Source organism: Carassius gibelio, chromosome A11, assembly GCF_023724105.1.
Source record: "Carassius gibelio isolate Cgi1373 ecotype wild population from Czech Republic chromosome A11, carGib1.2-hapl.c, whole genome shotgun sequence".
Classification (NCBI taxonomy): Eukaryota; Metazoa; Chordata; class Actinopteri; order Cypriniformes; family Cyprinidae; genus Carassius; species Carassius gibelio.
In genome coordinates, this window is record NC_068381.1 from 9711122 (window position 1) to 9734479 (window position 23358).

Sequence of the window (23358 nt, forward strand, 5' to 3'; positions counted from 1 at the left end):
AACTTTCAAACAACTGATGACTCCAATTCCACTCCACAGATATCAAACATAAATCAGAGCATAGAGCAACACTCTAAATGTTCCAATGGCACACTTATAATTTGCCAATGGCGTCCAATCATGATTGTGTGAGCCAATGGTGCAACCCTGTATATATCACAGTATAAACACCCGTGTAAACTGCATGAAATTACCAATGTACTAGTTAAATTAAAGTTCAAAAAATTAAAACTCTGCTAGTCTTTATTTATGCAATAACACTGAATGAAGACTGAAGCTTTAGAAAATAACACAAAAATCCATTAAACTATCATAAAAATGGTCCATCAAACTTAAAAAAGTGATTATGTTACAATATAAAATGCTTACAGTTGTGGATGGGTAAAGTTATTGCTATATGATTCTCAGAATCTGAATTCTCAGAAGTAGTTAATTTCTATTTACTACTTGATCAGCTATAATTAAAGTCTTACGAAAGGGCCTTCTGGCATATAATGCTTGACCATATAACTAAGCCTTCAGTGAGTCTAATCCTTTTGATGTGGTTATTACAGATCTGACACTGTGCATTAGGATTCTTTGATTCTTTTCTTTGTGCACAGCACAAAATTGAGTATAGGAAACAATCTATTGCTCAACAGGTGCACAATGCATTTCTATAGTAATTGGGGAAAAAACAGTATTAAGGTGTCATAAAGCCTTTCATTTCAAGAAGAGCTTGACAAAAGGACATATAGAAAAGTCTACTTAAATTATGGCTCATATCGGAGCCTGAGGGACAAAGGCAACTCATGGTATTTTGACGAAGGATTAGTGGTCTTACTGTTGACTTACTTTGTGAAGAGAACTGCAAACATGTATGTGTAGAATCAAGATTGCTCCGCAAACATACTATGACTTTTATTTTACATATATGTGCTGGAGTATTACAGTACACTGTATGCATTTATTTTACATGTCACATGAGACAAAGATGGATATAGTCTGTATGTCACCTCTATGGATCCACAATATGAAATGTTTAATATAATAACAGACGATTAAAGCTGAGCCTGTGATCATGGAAAAAAAGAAAAGATAAAGTATTATGCAACAGGACTGGCTAGTATATATATATATATACTCACTGGCCACTTTATTAGATACACCTTGCTAGTACTTGGTTGGACCCATTTTTGTCTTCAGAACTGCCTTAATTCTTCGTGGCATATATCCAACACAGTGTTGGAACCATTCCTCAAAGATTTTGGTCCATATTGATATGATAACATCACTCAGTTGCTACAGATTTGTCGGCTGCACATCCATGATGCGAATCTCCCGTTCCATCACATCCTAAAGCTGCTCTATTGGATTGAGATCTGCTGACTGTGGAGTCCATCTGAGCAAAGTGAACTCATTGTCATATTCAAGAAACCAGTCTTAGATGGTTTGAGCTTTGGGACATGGTTCATTATCCTGCTGTAGTGACTAAAACTCAGGTATGCTGTGGAATTTAAATGATGCTCAATTGGTGCTAAGGGGCTAAAAGTGTGCCAAGAAAATATCCTCCACACAATTAAACCACTACCACCAGCCTGAACCGTTGAGACAAGGCAGGATGGATCCATGCTTTCATGTTCTTTACGCCAAATTCTGTATATATATATATATATATATATATATATATTGTATGTATTGGTCTATGTTCATTTGGAGGTTTGGGTGGTAGAAGAGATTTGGACTTTCACTTAAGACACACTCCAACAACACAGGAGGTCCCACATGGCCTGACAATGAAGCTGAGCAATCATGTTGCTATAGGAAATACCATCAAACTGCTCTTAAGATCTCCCTCCCTGCTGGCCTCTCTTCGTCATGTGTGGCGTATAATGTCTTCCCAGACCTGTGCCAGCTTGTAACTCAACGCAATTTGTGGAATATAGAGCAGCAATATTGGAGGGATATTTAAAGCGCACAACCCAGGTGGAGGTAGGTATTTGTACATTAAAAGGCTGAAGTGCACTTCTTTGCTTCATCCCTTTAGATGTGTAAAGAATGTGTTAATGACTCCAGTCAAAGACGATCTGAGCACTGGAGGCCAAACGAATAAGAAGGCTGTGAATACATCAGCACGGGAGCAGTTCCAACTTAATGTGGTGAAAACTGTAATTTTCAGAGAAAGGAACAGAAATAATAGCAGGATTATGCTATTAAAGCAGCCATGTCCGTGGCCTTAAGCACAGGTATAAGTGTACATTTGCTCTTTCCTGGCCTCAAGTTCTAAACAGAGGAGGATGTTGGTTGCTTTTATTTGGGTTTGTGTGAATCACTTTCATCTACATATTTGTATGATCTAAAAGTACTTGATTGCTACTTGTTGCATATGAAATTAATAGATAAATGGGCAGTCGTGATGTTTCCTTATATGGAAATGAGATAAGATTCAAGGAGATTAGCTCCAAAGTTATTGTAGTTGTGTCATAAACCTAAATAAGTCTAAATAAGTATTACAAAAATATAGTGTCAGAATAAGAGTGTGCAAAATATACAAGCAGCAATATTGCAAGGCGAAGCATGAAAAATGGTTTAAGGTGTCAGCTTTGTGTTTCTGGTCAAATATGCCATCACGGCATTAGAATTATTAATTCATTCTTTTTCATCACCTCAACAAGAGAAGAGTTAGTGAAAGGAATGTAGTCGATCATCTCTGATGGTCTCCTTGAAAGAAGAAATAAAAACATTAGGACTGTAGTGACAGCGCAAACCATTGCAAGCCTGTATTTTCAACCGTTTGATGACAGATGAACTCTGCATCACTTAAAACAATTAAGTCAGCCGCAAAAGGAATTCAGTGACAAATGCAAGAGAAATCACTTCATTATTCACATCACAACCTACTACTATAATTTAGGTTTTTCATGGATGCTTGCTTGCTGAATGTTGCTTTCTGAAAGTACCCATTACAAAATAAAATTCCTCAGCTTATTCAAAGATTCAGCTTTTCCAACCTGTATGCAGGTTTAGTACAATTTCTATCTAACTATCTAACTATCTATCTAAGGCATTATGCCAGAAAACATACAGCTAAAGATGATGATTTTATAGCCTGATACTTTGAGAAGAGAAAGCCCAAAGCAAAAAGCTTAATTATTCCTCTTAATGAAATCATGAAGCAATTGCAATTTAAGAATCATCTACAGTTCACCCTAGCTCAAGGGCAAGTGTTTGATTTCAATGCCAATGGCACCAGACTAACCCAAATCCTGCATGATAAGTACAGCAAGCCAATACGTTCCAGGCCCAGAGGGCTTCAAGACACTTTTGCTGCCTTCATTTTGGCGCAGCCCCCTCCCAGCACCACCACACCCCAGAGATTAAAGTGTGCTCAGGAAACATGAGCAATGTTTTCCTCTTTGAGTTTTGACACCTATCTGGCTCTGGGGCTTACCTGTTCGATATGTCTGAACTCCGACTAGTCATATTATATAGTACAGTAATGACGCTGGTTAAATTGGCTTTGGTGACTAAAGGGTCTCAATACTGTACGTTCCATTACTGTATAACTTAAGTTATACAATTTATGGATGGCAGTATACTAATGATGTTTTCCAAAAGAATGTTTATATGTTTAATCCCTTAAGTTGCTTATGATTGCAGTGTTTGCTCACTAAGACAAAGAAAACTTCGGAGCGAGACTTATTTGGGAAGTTAATGCATCATCAACTAACAGTGGCTTGAAATTTGTCTCATCATGCATGTCTACTGAGAAACAATAACAAGTACACATGACAAATTCCAATGTTGCATAATACTTCTGTGACTCTTCAAAATGTTTGGAAGTTTTTTCCATTGGTGGAAGATATTTTTTCCAAGTAAGCTGCCATTTTATGTAGGACACTTGGATCATTTATTGATTGTCAAATATAGCTTCTGGATCAGTGATAAAACCCACTGTCTACCATCTACCGTTCAATATGTTATAACCTTTATGATACTGCAAAGCAAGGTGAACGGCATAATGACCCTGACTACGTGGCTTAGTGATTTCAACTGGCAACACCAGCTGAGTACTGTTTCAATGAACTCACAGATCTGTCAAACTCCAGAAAACAAGTTTGAACAAGCAACAAGATGCAGATTCTTCAGGGAAAAGAGTTTGGCTCAACTACATGCCAAGAGAGATTTCAAGGAGTGCCGACATTTTGTGTTCATACTATTGCAGCCATACACAAGAACACAGACAGCATATATGTATGTAATGTATATCACAAGGTCTCCAACACTGTTTGGTGGATATCAGGTAAACGAGTGCCATTTTCAAGAAACAAAAATATGGGCAAGCTGAATTTTTGGCATAAGGTGACACATTTGGCAATGACCTTTCAACTTGTCAGTGTGTCTGATGTTCTGACAACTTTGGCATATCAAAAAAGAGAATGTAAGGGATCTGACCCAGATTTGAAGTGCTATAATACAATTACAGTTGCTCAGGTTGCACAAGCAAATTAAATGTGTACAATAGAGATAATCAGATTGAACGGGCAGATTTTAGCCCAACATCAAGTAGCTGATTTTACATTTTTAGCTAGGCAGTATATGTTTCTTACAGTATATTTTGTGCTCAACTGCATGTAAACACAATTGATTAATTGAAAAAACTAATTGATTTCTTAGAAAGATATGTAGTGTACCACTTGAAGTCATCATGATGGCCCTGGCCTGGTAGATCTGTGCACCTGGCAATAGTGCAAGTTTAAGCAAACAAATGTGGGAAGCAACTTCATATCTCTGAGTCAAAGGAAAAAAACTGTTTCTCTCTATCCCTATTCCAAGTGGCATATTCCCCTTTCCCAGTGTTGCCTCATGTTGCTTGTTGCTGTCCCCCACTGAAGCTTCTTCAAGTATGGAAAGTTGATATTTAGACTGAAACCTTCGAATTTACCATTTGCTGGAACACTCAGATCTCCACTTGGATATGGTCTTCAAATATTAGACTATGGGCAAAATTTACTAAACAGGGCAAATAAGCGTGAGATTGCAATCCCATAAAATGCAGCAGATCTACTGACAGTGCACACATTAAAAAACACGAATGCAACTGGATAATTTCCTGTTTTAAGACATGCTTTTATTCTGCTGTAAATAATGGCGCAAATACCAGTAAAATGACTATCGCAAACCTTAGTAAATTATGTTGCGTGATTCATTTAAATACCCTCCTCCCATAAATGTTGTGCCCCAAAAGGGAAATACCTACAAATGCATATGCAATATGGTCAGCCACAAAAATGAATGTGTCCATGCCATTTTCAGCTCTAATTTTTCAATGCGTGACTAAGTTGAAGAAATCCTGACAGCAGTTTTTAATACCAATTTTGTTTTTGTTTTGTGGTGACGTAAGCTGTTAGTAAATCTGGCCTTACATTTATAGAATAAATTACTTCGAAATAAGCCAAATATACTGTAACTTTCAAAAGAAATAAATATATAAATACTGATATTGCATTTAACTGTTACTGGTTACAGGATGGATTCTGCATTGCACTGACCTAATTTAATTTTTAAAGCAAAGATAAATGCCTTAGGCTGCAGCATCACTTCTTACTGTTTTTCAGCTTCTTGCACTATAAGTTTAAAAATGCAGCCTGACTTTCTTGTATTCTGATCCATTCCGAAACTGCCTCCACAGTTCAGCGCTGGGTCAGAGGAGACTGTCTCATGTCCTTCTCTCTTCAGAAAAACACAGCTGGGCAGCCTGTGCTGATGTCAGATGGAGACACAAGGAGAGAGATGTTAATTAAATAACTCTTCCTGCACTGGCTGACTAATGTGGAATTAAATGGTGGGGGGAAGATGACATTCTACTCACCATTTCTAATGAAGAGCATCAAGTGGAACCAAATGTGGTTTTATGGAGAGAAAAAAAGCATCTTAAGCTTGAAATATATTAGTTTGTCCCGTTTCACTGACTATTCTGCTAATCTTATTATAAAGAAGAGTAGAAACTAATAAACAGTGCTGGACAGTCACTGATAACATGTAATCTAGATTACGCAATATAATATAATTAGGTTATATTACATTTTAAAAAGCTAATGCTTACTTTTTTATACATTACAAATTCACACAGTGTGAGTAAATTATTCATAATTTAATTTGCCCTAATTCTGTTTTCTCTCCTAAATTTTTATTTCTAAAATTCTACCACTTTTATAGACCTTATGCAGCCCCGGCCCTTTTCATTGCTGCACTCATTGTTGTTTGTCTTCCAATTGTATTTCCACAGTGCGAAGGTACGGTTGTACAAACACATGGATGAACTGCTAATTTTAAAATCTTCCCGGGCTACTGAAATTTGTAATGAAATCTGTGTCAAATATTGCAATGCACATAAATGTCGTTTACTTTACAATAAGTAAACCCACTACACTGGCTAATTACTCTTCAACAGCGACGTTATAGAGCTACAATAAACCAATAAGTTCAAAGACAGCTTCCAGCTTTTCATTATGCCAGTTTGGGAAACCCTGGCATAATGTAAAGTTTAATACACTTCATGATGCTGATAACAAAGAATGGAATTATATTCCTAGTCAAGAGTGAGGAGAATGATATCCAACAGTTTCCCCTCATGATATAGTGAGGATCTCTGTTTAGACCACATCCTGGCAAGAGAAATCAGGAGCAGCCAGTACAGACCTGTTTCACAGAAATATACCTTCATCTTATGTCACGTAAGTGTAACACAGTGCTGGAATGTCTTCTGGGGTCCTGGGGGCTACGCTCCCATTCAGCAAACAATCACTGCCAGCTAATAAAGGAGGTATTTGTGTGATACGTCAGCGGTTCGTGTGAGGCTTAGATGGCATGAGATGGTGCGGGGAGATAGCATTCACAGCCTCTCCAGGAGGGGAAACATATACTATTATTACCAGAAGCCATTGTCACAGCGAGCTCTTTGAAATAAAATGTGGCATGGCACTGTCAGACGATACTTGTGCTATCAAAACCCATAATAATATACAGCTTCTCAGGATCATTGATCTTCAGTTACTGGAGGAACAGCTATAAAACTGTTAGCTATTCACAATGACCCTGTTTGCACTGTGTTGCCAATTAAGCAATGTTGTTGTTAGATCTAGCAACTTTTTTAAAGGAACTATAGCAACAAATTTAGCTATTTTTTGGCAACTTTTGAACATTGACTCAAACTGTTAAAAGGCATATATTTTCTCTCTAAATTTCACAAAAAGAGGAAACCATCTTAATTCACATCATACAGTATGTGAAATAAGTTGCTAATTGCAATTTGTTTAATAGTAACTGTTCATTTATGATACACATTATTATTCGTTTCTGCCTGTAATTGTTGATCAGTTAGGTAGAATAATAACCGGTGGTGTAGCGTCTGGGCATGCAGGCTATGCACGTGCAAATCATAGACAGTAAAAGAAATGGACATAGCGACCCCATTGGAACTCAACTGAGACAATTGAAGCCCATTTTTAGCGTTTTTTAGCACTTCCGTTTCTGACGCGCAGACTCAAACGAAGCTTGACGACGTCAGCAACCTGTCTGACATATGTACATGTTCTAGTAGCTGTGCGTGCAAACTGCCATCATTAATCTTGCAGAGACGGCGAGCTTGAGCGGGGAGTTCTTTGGCGTGAGTGAGCAGGAGTAAGTATTCTGATTAATTATTTTGTATAGTATTTTAAAATGTAACGCCAGTACGCCATATTAATTTTATTGCCTGTGAGCTTCTCCTCCTGTCTGTACGGTAATGCGACAAAGAGACGAGTGGTTATGACGCAATCGTTAGCCTATTTTTTACAAAAACTGTTTCTATGTGGACATAATGTAACATAGAAGGTAATGGAGCCCTTTATACATTGTCGTGTTTCTTTAGAAATAAATAATGGACAACCGGAGTCTTTAAAAGCCTCAGATGTAAAGTTATTCGCTGTCAAAGTGACGCAAAAATGAATGGGAGTCAATGGGAATGCTAACGCAAGTGAAGTTCTGCTACAAGATGGCAGCACGCAGCCGACTTCAATTTCCGGTCAACATCCTTGCCACCTGGTGCAAATGGCCCGGGCCAATAGGGGGCCCGCCCCAGCTTTTAATACAATTGTTTTTTTTTTTAAATTAAATTTTAATTTGTGGCCGCAATAAATATATATTTTTATGCATATCACATGTAGTAATTTCTTATTTCTCCTTAATGTCCAATTTCTCCGTAATTTCTTGTTTGGTTTTATAATTTTTTTTTGCACTCCACGGCTGCCGTAGACTACTAACGTTACGCCATCATTTATTTACATGACGCATCGCGCCAAAATGTGTAAACATAAAAGGGGGGCCTTAAAGAGAAAATGAAACGTGGAGAAGTTAGTCACGACACAAAATAGACCGTTTTTCTTGCCGACCTAACGTTAGTGCGAAGGACAACAACGACGTCGAAGGCGAGAGGGAAGTTTTGTCAAACAGCAGTTGCCCGTCTTTGGATGAGAATAACAATGCAGCTGACCGCTTGATGAGGTGCAGAGAGCCGGGGAGCGAAGAAGCAGTCACAGACGAGCCAAAAGCTGGGTATTCGGTGGGAAATATGTAAAAAAATATATTATTTGCGGAACACAATGTCGCAAAACAGACTATCGGGACTGGCAATTCTTTCCATCGAGAATGCACGAAACCGTGAATTAAACACCACGTTCCTGTTGGATGAATTTGCCGACAGAAAGGCCCGGAGAATGCAACTAAAATGAGTGAGTAGTTTTGTGTTTTTACATTTTTGGCCGCCGTGCTAAAATGACTGATTAGTTTTATGTTTTTAAATTTTGGGCCACCGTGGCAAGATCAGTTTAAAAGTGTTTAAAAAGTGTGTGTGTTTTTTTTTTTTGCACACCTGGCATTCCACTCGAAGGTTTTTTTTTTTAACATGGGCCCGGGACTGACTTGCTACGCCACTGATAATAACTAACTAACAATACAATACTTAAAAACTATATTTGTTCATAATGTGTAGTTTTACCTAATAATAAAACACATCAAGTGTAATTGTTCAAAATGTGTAAATGTTAAGTTATTTTATGTTGTATTTAAAAAGAAAAAATCTGATCATAAAAAAATTGTTATATTACTTTCACGAAAAAATCGAAATATACACATTTCAAATATTTTTGATGTGATGTCCATCAAAAATATATTTGTATTAAATGCTTAGAAAGCAAGAGATGGCTAGTCAGTTTAAGTAAACTTCTTGTGTATTCTATGGTTACAGTTACATAATGATGAACCTTTAGCAACTTAATTTAAGAGTTATTTTTTCTTCATTTTTTTCATGAGAAACTGTTCAAAAAATTATAATAATAATAATAACAATTCCCTTGCTAAAGGTTAGACAATCATAACAAAGTTTATTTACATATAAAAGTAAAAGTTCAGTAACTAAATTACTTGTTTAATTTAAGGGCTTAAAGAGAATAGAAAATGGTCACGTACTGTAAGTGGACTTAAGAAAAGAAAATGCTACAAAAGTGCAGAATATGTCCAGAGGCATACAGATTGAAGCAATTAATAGAATAAATATTAGAGAGGACACTAATGGGATTTATAAGTTCCATGGAACCTTGTGTCGTTTTATGCACATGACTTTAGTGACAAACATTTACGAGAAGGAATGCTTTCCTCTGTATATCTGTCACTAAGACTTTGGACTAGTCTACACATGATAAGAAACATTATTTGTAAATCTCCAAAACATGGACAGACAAAAAACTCTTTCACTTTCATTTCCTTGTAGTTTATCCTGAAGCTACAGACTTATTAAAGCCATTTATCATCCCAAAGAGCCGGAGATGGTAAGGGTGGTAGTCGCTTTAGGATTGCCCTAAATATGATGTGGTTTCGAACATCATTTTTATTCCTCAAGCCTCCAGCACAGAGTTTTGTTTTGATTATTGTCTGATGAATTATGTTGGGCTGCGTGGTTTGCTGTGACAACCGGTTATGGTATACGTTTCTTCTTATCACAAACATCTTGACGAGTGAGTATAAAAGTTAAAAAGCCTTATCTAGTGTCTTCAAAGAGCTTAACCACCAACTGGATTAGCAAATGCATAACCTATATTTCAATTAAAACATAAAAGTTAATTTTAAAATAACTATAGTATTTCTATGTGTCATTTCTATTGGATGTTTTCATAATTGTTTGCTAACTGAATCTGGACACCTCAGTATTCATGATAGAGCTGTACAAACACATAAAATGGAAAGTTCCAGAATTCAGAAAGAAATAAAGAAAGGACATGTAATATGGTACATTGCACTTCTTTCAAAGCAGATAAGATTCTGTCTCCAAGACCACAATGTGTGCTCCAAAAGGGACATGGTGTTATTTGTCTGACCAATTCAACTACTGAACATTCACATCTGCAGCTCAACAAAGTGTAAATGAACTCATGATCTCATCACTCTGCTGATACAATTACGCCTTTTGGCAGACACATCAACATATTTCCAAATTAAGCAATGCTTTCCTTGGTAACTACTGTACAGATACCCTTTATTGTTTGTACTGTATGTCTGTCTATGGAAAAATGTGTGACTACGTTTACTGATATAACATTTAATGGAAATGAAATTAAATCTACTGAAGCACATTATTTTCAGAAGAAATTCATGTTTATGAACAAACTTCCAGAATTATACAGTCACTCCAAAATACTTGGTCTGTTGTCCTATGGGATGGGCCATCCACTCCAAAACACTGACATAGTCAGTTTGAAACCTCGCTTACATTTGTCACTGTCCACTTTGAGTTCATCATCTTCCCAAAAGCAACATTAAAGTAGTCCAACCAAGTCCCAAAACCATCAAGATGCTGAACAGCAAGGCAGTGTCTGAATGTCTATCCGTGTACGTTGGGTCAGGCCCCTTTAAATGTATGTAAAGGAGGCAATCATTTTCAGATGGTCAGTCTTACTAAGCGTGATAAAACTGCCTGTCACTTTTTTGTCCCTAATTACAACAGCTCCCATTCAGGCCTGCGTCAAGCTTCTCCAAAAGTGGCACACAGTCACCTCTTCCCGGCCCTCTCTGCATTCAAATGTGATCAAATCAAAAGGTGACTTTCCCTCACAGCTGGGCGGAAAAGTGGATTAGGTCACAGTGACCGAGTTCCCCCTGAATCCTGACACTGAGACGGGTGAGAGGAGGCGTGTGAGTGAGAGTGTGTGTCCGTTTGTCTATCTGGGTGTGGGAGAGAGAGAGAAAGAAAGAATGAGAGTCAGAGAGACTGAGAGAGAAGAAACGTGTTTGCAGCCAAACAGCAAAGGCTTGCTGCATTTGTCTGACTCCCATCGTTCCCAGTGGCAGGAGGCCAATGATGGTGACCTGTTGTCTAAAGACTCGTCGTCAGTCCAGAATCTATAATGAAGTTAATCCTATTTATCCAATCCTACTCACTTACCCTTGTTCCTCTTCACAGTTCACATTCTGGTTTAAATGTTCTGAATATCATTTGCACTTTATGAATAAACTAATTGTAAGTACTGCCTTTAACAATATCTCCAGGCTTGTTTTGGGAAAATAACTGGATCTTGGTTTTCTTAAAATCAGGCTCTTGAAAGTAACTGGCAGATGGCATGTTCCACCATTAATGGTGTTTTTATGAGGCAAAAGAGGTGTGAATCTGTTGTGGTGAATTGTACTTGTTGAACACTGTTACGTCTGTCCAAATCTTCCTGTGTTCTAATCTGCCCTGGAGAAAAGAAAGCAAGCCAGATACAAGTAGAAAGGTGAGAAAATAATTATTTGAATCAATATTAGTTGAAACTTAAACCACTGTACCTACTTTGAGAATTATTTCCTAGTTCTGCCAATGATTTGATTTTGGGGAAGTTAGTCAAGCATTATCTGTGATGTGGAGAGCGGAGGAACATTTCAAGTGTAACAGATCAATATTAGTGCACCCAGCATTCTGTGTCGGTTGGAAAATTAGGCTGTCACATCTAAATGTCTTAATGTCTGACTGATCTGCTTTCCCATGTCCCCAAGATCCAAGGTCCAGGGACAAGTGTGCCATCTGCAGGCTGTGTTTCTAAAAACTTCAACCTCCCCAGACACCATTACGCTCTTCCTGAAACTCCCTGCACAACCGTGAGAGTCTGTTCATTTCATACAGTCTGAGAGCAGTCATAAATAAATGATCAATTCATTTTTTTGATGTCAATTTCAAACAATCTGAACAGTTCTGAATGAATTATGCATTAACTTTTGATATGTTAGGAACAGATGATTTTTTAACTGCTTCTGTTTTAATCAGGCGGATGCGTGCTGTCAGAAAAGCAATCAAGACAGGAACTGAAAGACATGTTGGGACATCAAAAGCTATTAGCTAAAATTTAATACGATCCATATAGGAAGATCTTTGGAGGTGTAAACATGATAATTAATATACATGGAATGTCTCCGTCGTTAGTGCTGATATAGTGTCCTTCAAAGGGTATACGCATCATTAATTATGAGAAGCACTAGCATTTACAAAATCAAAACATAACAGCACGCGCATCACTGGACAAACAGGGTGCTCGACAAAAAATATTAATAATGAAAAACAGAACTTGTGTGATAGATTTCTGTTATTCAATTTGAAACCAAGCAACAGCATTTAAAAAAAGACATAAATCACAGGACAACTGTTAAAAAGAAACACCTAAAAGTAGATGTTATATGTTACACTGCATCCCTTTCAGAATGAATTAGAGTAAAGCTACAGTTTCCCTTCCACAGGCAGCACACGTGGATCATGAACGACTGATTCAGCAACTGGACTTTCACATCTGTAACTCAGAAGTGTGCATTAACTAATGATCTCATGACTCTGCTGATACAATTACAGGTTTTGGCAAACACCCAGAGATACTTCCAAATGTATTATGCTTTCTCTGGTTACTATTGTACCACTTCCCAGTCACTTCCAGACTGACAGAATCAATTTGATGGCTTGTTTGAATTTTCCATTTGTCACGTTGAATTAATCTGCTTAGGAAAAAAAGCAATTTTACATTTTATTTTACAAAAACACTAAGTCAAATGTTTGGGGTCGGTAAGAGTAAAACAGTAAAAAAAAAGTAATATTGTGAACTATTATCACTATTTAATTTGTTTTTAAATAGTTTAGATTTTTATGTATATTAATAATTTGTAATGATGGCAAAAGCTGAATTTTCAGCAGCATTACTCCAGTCTTCAGTGTTGCATGATCCTTCAGAAAGCATTCTAATATGCTGATTTGGTGCTTATTATTATTAATGTTGAAAACAGTTAATTTATAAGGTAACACTTTAGTTTAGGGTCCAATTCACACTAATAAGTAGTTGCTTATTAGCATGTCTATTATTAACATATTGGCTGTTTATTAGTGCTTATAAAGTACATATAATGCATGACATCCATAATCCTACCCAATACCTTAAACTTAACACCTTATAAGCAATATAAGCAATATAATAAGCAGCAAATAAGGAGTTAATTGAGGCAAAAGTCATAGTTAATGGTTAGTTAATAGTGAGAATTGGACCCTAAAATGAAGTGTGACCATTTATAATTTATTGTTAGTAAACTAGTTTGTAAACAGTTAATGCAATTTTTTTTCTTTTTGTTGTTGTTGTGGAAACAGTCATGCTTTTTTCAGGATTTTTTGAAGAATAGTGTTTCCTTTTTTTTTTTTTTTTTTTTTTTTTTTACTTACTGACCCTAAATTTTTGTATAGTTGTGTATATCTAGTAAAACAGCCTGTCACAGATTAAATTGACAGAACAAAAACAGAACTTTGAAGTGTTCAGCTTGGTGGACTGCGGTTGTTGTTTACTGAATCCAAATCAAAGCTTTCCGCCTGGTACAGTGTCCAATGCCCACCTGTCACAGCTGTGTATACACCTGTCATCACTCCACTGTCACCTGGCTGCTCTGTAAACACACACACACACAATCACAGCAACATAACTCCTCAGAGGAGCAATTATATCGCTTTGGAGTACATGAAAGGTTATTCAGCACTACATAAACATTATATTATGCAAGTTAAGGACACAGTACAAGAGCAGCATAAATTATCATATCTAAGTTTCTGAATATTTTTACATTCCATAATGAAGGTGTGATAACAGCACAGTTTCAAGTGTTCAAATCAATAATAATAAATGTTATTTTGAACTTACCAATATCATTTGCAATAATGATTGATTCATATTTCTGTAAATAAAAACTGTATTTATTTACATTGCTTAACTTGTCAGGTGAAATAAGCAGGATAAATAAAGCAGTAAATAACCAAATGCAATAACACTGCACCAACTTTAGTCATTAAAACAACAAACTCGAGTTCAACGATTTGCGCGAGTAGATTACATACAAAGTCAATGCAAAGACGTGATCAGAGTATGGATCAGACGCATCCTCACGTGGGTGTAGAAACAAGATGCCCCGCGTTTGGCGTGTATGCCCCATAATACTAATCTTGTTGATCGTTATAATAGCATACGTGGGAGCTGTCCTTGTCGACAGAACCAGCGGCGGATGGTAAACAGTAATTATGTTCCATAAATAAATAACACGATCCACCATAAAACGTGCAAGAAGAAATAAATAAGGAAACGCTTGAAGCAAGCTAGTGGATTGCTGGACGCTAGACACTACTACCGCATTTGTCCGTGACACTGTTGTCATGTGGTTTCTACATAAGTTATGGCGGTAACAAAGGGCAACTAACGTCATTGACAGGTGACTGCACTGCCCCGTGTCACTGTTTAGAATGGGAATTTTCTCATGATTTACAAGTAGTTGAAAACATTAGAGATATTGTTAGTAATCAGCTAGACAAAATATATAACACTAGCCTAGTGGTTTTTGGATATTTTACTGCAAATATCTTACAAATTGTACCTTTAACATCTGAAAATCTCTAGGATATTTTTAAAACTTTTAAGACTTCAAAATGCTTCTGAAATTTACAAGGAAAAGCACTCTCACATTAGGGCAATTTGTCATCAGTTATACAGCAGACATTTGTGAGCAGACTAGAGTTATAGTGTTCTATTGGTCTGATGGTTTACATATGTTTGCGCTGACAGTGGAAATATTTCTGCCTTGTGGACATGTATGTGACTTGAGCTTGCTATTCAGTTAGTTTTGACATTTTGTGTTGTAGTGAGATGTGGAAAGCTCAAAGCCCAGGAAATGAATTACAGGCCTGAAACTAGACATCAGTAAAATCTCTTCTTAACATCCTGTGCAGTAATTAGTCACCCAGATTTATGGTCGAAGATAACATTTAGGAGGTGCATGCATGTCGATAGTGTTGTAGAGAGTGACAGAAAGGTTTCTCAGACAATGGAATGTTTGCTAACAGACAAGAATATCTTAATTAAGCATGGCAGTCAACATGAAGCACTACAGGAGTAGCATTCAGCTAGGCTGCACTGAAACACTTCTAAAGGCACTAGCTTGAACTTCCAAGCAGGTAGGCTTTGTCCATCAACAGCGGAGGTAAAAGCCTGAGAACTGGATACCTGAGTGCTACACTCTATCTACTACTGCAGCAAGACATTACAGATCTGGGTGTCTGGGTTCAGTGGGGATAATAGCAGTGACAAAGCACAGTTCTGCATCAAGTGTGAATTATCCATGTGACTGGATGATTCACATTTTCGGTCTGGCTGTATATTTTATGAGGTACCTAAGGCTACTGCAAACCTGCAAGGAGTTTTAATATGTCATTAAACCATATATCAAACTTTGGTATTTTTTTATGTCCCTATTAAGGCAGAGCTGATTAGTCATCAAACTAAATTTCTCCATAGACTTGATCTTGATCTCTTTAAATATCAAATGTCTCAATCAAAACATATTTATGTACTGCTAAAAAAAGACATGTGAAGTCATGGAACGAACAATTATCTCTAGATGCGCCCTTTGAAAAAAAAGGCATGGGGGAAAATGGGAGGTTAGGTGTTGTTTTGATGTTAGCTTAACACACCTTGAAGAAAAATATTTAGCCTCTACATTTTCCACCAGGATTTTGTTGGCTGCATATATATAGTCGTGTAATTTTATTTTCCACCCTCATCACAGATAAGTCAAGCCTTTGCACTGACATAAGTCTCACATTTCAGACCATTTATCAGATTTAAGAGTACTGTGAACAGTGAAGTACCACCCATGAATATTAGAAAATAAATACCCGTATTGTGCACAGTCCTCCAATATCAAAGGTTGTGATCAAAGATCATTTTTGACAGTACCTCTGGCTTAACAGTCTTTCTTGCTTACATAGGGTAGAATGGTTTCTGTTGAAGAAAAACCCCACCAGGGTTCCTTTGATTTCGATACCTGTGCCCAGGCCACATCATGCTCTAGTTCGCATTCATATTTGGTAGCTTCAGATCAGAGTGAGACTGGAATTTGGGGGAATTCAAGGGAATTTGAAGAGACAAGCGCATCCAGCAAACAGGTACCTTAACCACAAATATTGACCCGAAGGTAGAAACTTGTGGAAACTGCAGGTAATCTCAGTGTGAGGCTAATTATCCCTTCACAAGCGTGAAGGGGCCAGACAACAGGAAAATTACTGAGTAGTCTTAACCCATCACAACGGCAGGTATGCTACGCTGGATCAGTAGCTCATCACACAGCTGTTAGGCACAGGACGGCACTCATTTCCTGCAGGGAGTGATGAAAGAACTATCACTTTCTGAAGCCTCTGATTACGGAGGATGAGAAATCATGAAAGAAACAGGTGAAATTATGCAAAATGGACACGAGCAAAAACGTCATCACCTGATGTTTCAACCAGAGGTCTATGGAGACGTATAAAACATCATTTAAATTTAATAATTTAGCAGATACTTTTATCCAAAGTGATTTACAAATGAGGACGATAGAAGCAAACAAACCAACAAAAGAGCAATATGTAAGTGCTTTGACAAATCCGAGTAAGTCTAACACAGTAAAGGTCTTTATAAATAAAAAGAAAACAAGTAGGCCTAGATAGAATGGAAATAGAATGGAGAGTGTTAGTGTTAGAAGGTTTTTTTTTTTTTTTTTTTTTTTTTTTTTACAAAAAAAACGAACAAACAAGTAGACAGAATAGAAATACGGTAGAGAGTGCAATTGTTAGAGGGTCCATGTAGATGGAAGAGATGTATCTTTAGCCATTTATATTACATTACATTTTCATTATTTGATTAAGACACTTAAAAAATATTTAAAGCTAATCATATCTTGATAAATAGTTCCTTACAGTACATTATTTTGCATTGAATATCAGAAATACATCACATTATGGACTTTAATACATTGCAACTGGTGTTTAATGTTGTCTAACAAGACTGAGATATTGAATGTTTTTGAATGTGTGACGGCAGTAAGTATTTGAGTGTAATGAGTGGGGGGATGACAGGCCTGCTTAACATCTATATTCAGGAAGTTCAACACCTGGTTTTTGTCATTCATTTTCAGCATGCTGTCCACATTGGCTCTGCCCATCTTTGTGTTTGTGCGCGTATGTGTGCATATCTTCCAATTACCATGTCTTCATCTCACAGGTTCTTGTGACTAATCTCACATCGACATGCCATTATGCCATCAACTTTCCATCTTTTCAGAGAGATTCTAATTGATTTAATTTCTTTAATTATAGATCATAACCTCTTATCTAATGACAGGGCAGTCAGCGTCTCTTTGAAACGAGATCACTATCACCTGACAGATGGATAGTGTCTATATTCCTTGGCCCTAGGGATGCACTGCTAGACCACGTTCATTCATACTCTCTTATCAGATGGCTACCCATTTACATCCTGGATTTAGTAATTACTCTTAGTGCAAAGTCGATGTGCATCTACAGGTATATAATTATACATTGGGGAAAAGCAGTATAAACAATAATTTTAAATCATTTTTAGACAGGCATGTTGGGTTAGTCAGCATTATGTCTTAAAATGAACCAACTGATTAATCGAGTGCTTGTCATTCTCAGTCTCTAGTGCCTTGTTCAGACAGGCAGTTTTTTGGGCAAATCCAACTGAAATTCTTCTTGATTGTAGCCTGAAAAGCATAAAAAACCACCTGAAATCCCATGGTTAGAAACACAAGGCAAAACCACATCAATATGTGGGCTAAAACAATATTAAATTCAGATTTTTGGGGGGAGTACGTCTCAGTATAAATATTCGGATTGGATTTCAAGAATTTTTTTATCATTATTTGGAAAGCTACAAATATTGTATAAGTGATCGAGTTAGCAGTTCTGCATATAAAATAGTTTCTCACATCGCTTATATTCTTTTATGCCCCATCATGAGTTTACTGTATCTCTACACCAAGATGTCATCATAAACATGAGTAGAGGCAAATTTTCTAGATTTCCGTTATCTCTTGGCATCATAACTAGAGCAACTGATGATACGCATGATATCAACTACACTTTCTATAATTGACACAGACAGTCAAATATAGATACCAATGTATGAACATAGATATGTGTAAAACAGCAGTGTCCTCATCAACGTACATAATTACGAAAATATTCCTGGGGAAAAAAAACAGCCAAAGGTTTCCATCTCTCACACACCAAAGGGATTTTCCTTTCTCCAGCACTGTTCAGCCAATGCCAAGTACACTCCCACCAGCCATGATACTGATCTAGAGCTTACCCAGATTAAGACCAGCCCCTTCCGTAAAACAATGTTGCCTTTATCTTTTCCATAGTGCCTGGGATATCTAAGTGTCTGTCAACAGATTCCCTTCCCCAGCCCTGACTGCAGTCAGAGTCAGACAGGCCTACAGGTCACTCGCTTTTTCAGGTGAGTGTCACCTGTTATTGAACCCCCCCCCCACCCTTCTCTTTTTCTTTCTGTCTTCACAAAGCAAACAGTAAATTATACCTCTCCATCCTCAGACAGTCATACTTCCACTGCTAATATGTTTTTACATGAAGCTTTTAACCAAGGTGGGTGATTGTTCTGTTCTTGTGCTATATGTAGAGACTTATCTCTGCAGCAGCGGTGGTATTGGATGGGGAAATCATGATCTGGAATGGATTAATGGGTTTCATTCCAGTAGACTAGAATTTAAAAAGAAGAAGAAGAAAAAAAGGTCCCCTTAATCTTTAGACCACAATTATGTACATGCAGTTTTGATAGTATGTCAAAAACTTAAACCAATCACATTCATCTCTATGAAACTATTTCACTTGATGGCTGCCAGTTCTCAAACATGCTCTGACTCAGGCTTTGGATTTGCCTTCAGGTGATGAACCATGACTTCTGCCTCTCTCACTCAGCTTTGATGCAGATTAATCAATGGAAAACCCCCTGTGAGGAAGGAAAATATGTACAGCCTATTAAATAGGGATGTGCAAAACTGATTCTTTTTTTTATTTATTTTTTACAATATAACTACGTACCTTCAATAAATTACACACATTCTTGAAAAACTAAATGCAGTATGATCGTTATGAATTTTCTTTTTGGTGTGGGTTTAACAGTGCAAACTGTGATAACACAGCTCACTAATTAAAACACCTCTATTAAAACGCATATATTTTAAAACGCAAACATGCATATTAAAATTATTAATTGAACCGAAGCATTGCCTGTTGTCTATTATGACACACTTTCTGAGGAACACAAGATAAATTGTTTTATATAATGTTCGTAACCAAAGAGTTTCACTTCCCATTTCTGTTCACAGTTCTGCTTGCCTATAACTTGTCCACAAGGGATGTCAATGGGAACCAAAACAGTTTGGCTACCAACATTCAAACAAATATATATTCTTTTATCTTCCTCACAAGACAGAATGTGTGAGTAAACGATGACCAAATTTTCATTGTTGTGTTGACTGTTGTTGTGTCGTTCCCATTTAAGAAGGAATATGGCCTAAGCAATTGGGTAAAGAGGTCATTATGTTCCACAGATTGGCTTCATATCCCTTACGTCAGGCTAGAGAAGTCATATTTCTTTTATTCGCTCTGCCAAAGCAAGATGCATCAAAGGATATTTGCAATCATTGTGAACACACATCAGTCACATCAAATTAGTCTCCAGTCAGACATCTTCAAATGATGTTCCCACAAAACGTCATTACCTATAGGAGCCAACCTGATGTGAAGCATGAAAAGGCTAATAGTTTTTGATAACTGAACACCTTTACATTCTCTGCCTCTGCACAAGATGAAAGAATGCACCTGAGTGCACTTTATTGGTCACAGGACAGGAATGAAGGCTGGAGATGAGCTAATGTGAAAACAAATTATTTCACCTCAGAGCAATTCCTAACCCTTAACTTTAAATATGGGCATTCCTATTTGATATCTCACTCCTGAAGACCATTTGAAATAGTGATCTAAAGGAATACTGGCCCACCTCCATGATCAAGTAACTTGTTGTGCTTAATAATGAGGTATAAACACAAACGTGTGGAGAGAATGCACCACAGCTCACATTATAACATCAAATAGGGTATGTTACTTAGAGTGAACATTTGGGAGCTGCTTTTTACCACTGGACACTGGTGGAATTCCTTAGGAACATTGTGCAGGAGTCTCTAGTTAAAAACACAGTGTGTGTGCGTGTGACCCACACATGCATACACACACAGTGCATGGTGTAAGGTGGTTATGCATCCTGACAGATCTTTCACCAGCTGCTTAGAGTGTTGCTCAGTCGATGATGGCTACCACCACTGCCCTTTGTGTTCCACCCTGCAGCCACACAGACAAGCCTGATTTTTTACAGTTACTCTCTGCACAGAAAACTCTTTGTTTACACCTACCGCAGTCTCATCATTGCCATCAATGGATGTATCAATGGCATGCTGTAGGCATTAAAACTGGTTTTAATGCTCAATACATGTATTTAACATTCATCACCTGGGCCGCAGTACTCTGCAGTGTTGATTTAACAGAGCAGTATTCAGCATTTTTCCTGGTTGGTGCACAAGGCGTAAATTACCCAGAAGACACAGCTTCCTCCTGTAATTGGCCGCAAGTTGTGCCTATATGACGGGACGTGTTGCAGCACAAGCTGTAACCTGAGGAAGATTCCATCTTAAAGGAGAAAAATGCCTTTTACAATAACAAACGCTCGGAATCGGCTCAGTTTGTTACATTGTTTTGCAGTTTAATCTTGTAATCACAAAATAATCTTCATTTGAAAGGGACTTTTTGTCACTCTTTTACTTCATATTGTTGTGTATATTAAATACAAAATAAAGCTATTTTAGATTGCAATATTTCACAATATTACAGTTTTGACGGCATTTTTCATTATATAAATGCAGCATTGGTGAGCATGAGACTTTTCAAAAACATGTACAAAAAAGGACCAATCCGAAACTTTTGAACAGTATTGTATATAAAATATACACTTTAAAAAACGATATAAAGTTTAAATCAAAAATATATGAAATACTAATTATTATTAAAAAAATTAAACATAAAATGTATAACAGATATGCAAAAGATTCGATTTAATGCATTTTCAAGTTTAGATAATTATCATTTTCTTGTATGATGAAACCGTAGTTGAAACTTAAATTCCATTATACTGTAATTTACACTTTTTGAAGTGTCATAGAAAACCATTAGTCTGACACCTGTAATCATAACTCTATGTATCCACTGGTATGACCGACTCATTTTTCAGACCACTACAAACACATGAAACACACTCCTGTGTTTGCTCGGGGTCTGACAGTGGGCTTTGATTGAGAGTTGGGGGTAATGTAGCAGCCAGTCTGAGCCTCTGAGAACCGTGACACTAAAACAGGCGCAGACTGTGTGCCACACAGAGAGACAGCAGCAGCGTCCGTCATCACCACCATTACCCTTTGTTGTAGCCAGTCAGGTGCTGAAAGTCTGGGTTAAAGAGCATTCACCAGAGGTAGCTCTCTTCCCTTCTCCGATTTCCTTAATCCCCAAATTAATTCCCTTTTATAGAGGCTCTGTAAAGTGAAGGATATTTTTGTATCAATTACAAAGCAGCCTGTTTTACTTAAACAATCACAGAGCATTGACCTTGAGATGGGAACAACTTTACAGCAAAGTCAGTCTTCAAGGAGATGGATTTCATGAAAGCCACGAAAAAAAAAATGCTAAATATACTCTTAGCCTCTGCTATAGTCTTAAGAATCATGAAGCTATGCTGTGTTGCTTAATATTTTTGTCGAAACTGCAATACATTTTTTTTTCTAAATACATTAATGAAATAGTATGTTCAAAAGAACAGAAATTTTCTGTGACAGTGTATATGTTTTTACTGTCACTTTACTGCATCCTTGCTAAACTATTACATATTATAAATATTAATGACCCCAACATTTAAAAAGGCAGTGTAAAGAACAGTGATGTCCCATGTGCTAACAAACATTTTAAAATCACATATACAGATCTTTTTTTTGTTTTAGGGGTAAAACTGTGAAAAGAATCTGAACATTTTGAAAAGAGCCATCTGAATGAACCAATTCGCAAAAAAAGTATCAGACTTCCCAACACTGGTTCAGAATATTTACATCGATGACAATCACAAAATGTTATCGCTGAACAACTTTTGAAATACATGTATTCTTTGTACACGGACACAGTTTGCTGAACATAAAGGCTTAAGTTGTCTGCAAAAGGCATGCAAAAGGCCACCCACAAATATGTTTCATAACACAGTTCCCATCTCTGCTGATAAGCTCAGAGCCAAAGTAAATAAGAACTCACTTTTCCACCTGACCAAGAACTCGAGTAAATAGTGCAAGTGTGCTCAAAGCAGTTGATCAACTGCTGTGCTATTCTACTTGCAACTTAAATCTGGTTGTAACTAATAACGGCAAAGACAAGTATGTAGTCATTTGTCGGGGAATAAAATTGACGCTGTAAATATAAAGATCTATATTTTCCAGCCACATTCCAGAAGGACAATGATAATATTTATGGGGTACACTTAAGATTGCACCCTAACTTTTTTGGTTTTTAAATCATGCTGAAGGTAGGTCCATGACCTTTCATTCACTGAGAGTTTTATGATCTGTAAGGTTCAGCTCCCAGGAATGTTTTGATTTAGCACTTGTAATTTCATTATCAAAGGTCACATCAAAAAACTGAAGCTTTATTAGTTCTACCTAAAATCCCTTCATCATTCAAACCTCCCTAATTATACCTGCTCTGACTAGCTCTCGGTTTCCCTCTGAGAAAGATGAGTCATCTCACACCAGCCAAAAAGTATCTTCCCCTGATGTGATGATGACTATTACATGAAATGGATTCTTGAGCTCCCGTGGCTTATTTAGTAAACAGAGGAGTGCAGATGCCTGCCACTCAGG

General features: G+C 37.1%; 1 long non-coding RNA gene across 1 annotated transcript; it reads left to right on the forward strand.

Annotated features, from left to right (window-relative positions):
- Window positions 1–8333: 8333 nt before the first annotated feature.
- On the forward strand, window positions 8334–13334 carry LOC128022272 (uncharacterized). Its single transcript, XR_008185892.1, has 3 exons — window positions 8334–8750; window positions 12050–12144; window positions 12311–13334. It is a non-coding gene; the product is annotated as an uncharacterized LOC128022272 (long non-coding RNA).
- Window positions 13335–23358: the final 10024 nt, after the last annotated feature.